The sequence below is a fragment of the Eimeria tenella genome, genomic scaffold (genome assembly GCF_000499545.2).
Source record: "Eimeria tenella Houghton genomic scaffold, Eth_scaff93, whole genome shotgun sequence".
Taxonomy (NCBI): domain Eukaryota; phylum Apicomplexa; class Conoidasida; order Eucoccidiorida; family Eimeriidae; genus Eimeria; species Eimeria tenella.
This window is the reverse complement of record NW_013543469.1, coordinates 55,639-56,314: the sequence shown is the minus strand read 5'-3', so window position 1 is coordinate 56,314 and position 676 is coordinate 55,639.

Below are 676 nucleotides of genomic sequence, written 5' to 3'. Positions count from 1 at the left end.
ACCGCATGCAGCCCGCTGCTGCTGCTGCTGCCCCTTCTGCTGCAGCTCCTGCTGCAGCCCGCCGCTGCAGCAGACCCTGCTGCCCAGCTACTCCCGCCGCTGCTGCTGCCAGCTGCTGCAGCAGCCCTTCCTGCTGCTGCTGCTGCTGGCGCTGGTGGGGGCCCCCTTTCGCCAGCAGCAGATCTGCTGGGGGCCCCCACTGTCGCTGTGTCCGGGGGCCCAAAGGGGCCCCCAGGTGACCCTCAGGGGCCCCCTTGGGGTCCCCCCGGGGGGCCCCCTTGGGGGACCCCCTTTTCTTTTAGTGGAGATTCTAGACTATATAAAAAGAGCAGAGAGCAAGCAAATTGTTCTTTAGAGCTTCTATTTGTAGAGCAGCAGCAGCAGCAGCAGAGAGACAAAAAAGAACTTAACTAATTACTCAGCAAATCGGGCTCGCAGCGGGGGCCCTTAGCTTCCATTCTGTTAGGAGGGATAATACCAAAAGAGGGGGGCCCCCCAATGGGGGGGCCCCCAAAGAGGGGGGCCCCCAGCAGGGCCCCCAGCAGTACCCTTTGGGGCCCCCCGCCTCCCTTGCTGCTGCATGCATGCGTTCTATGCAGCAAATTAAAAGGGGCAAAGAGGGCCCCAAAGCAGCAGCTGTTAGTGGGGGGGAGGGCCCCACAGCCAGGGGGGCCCC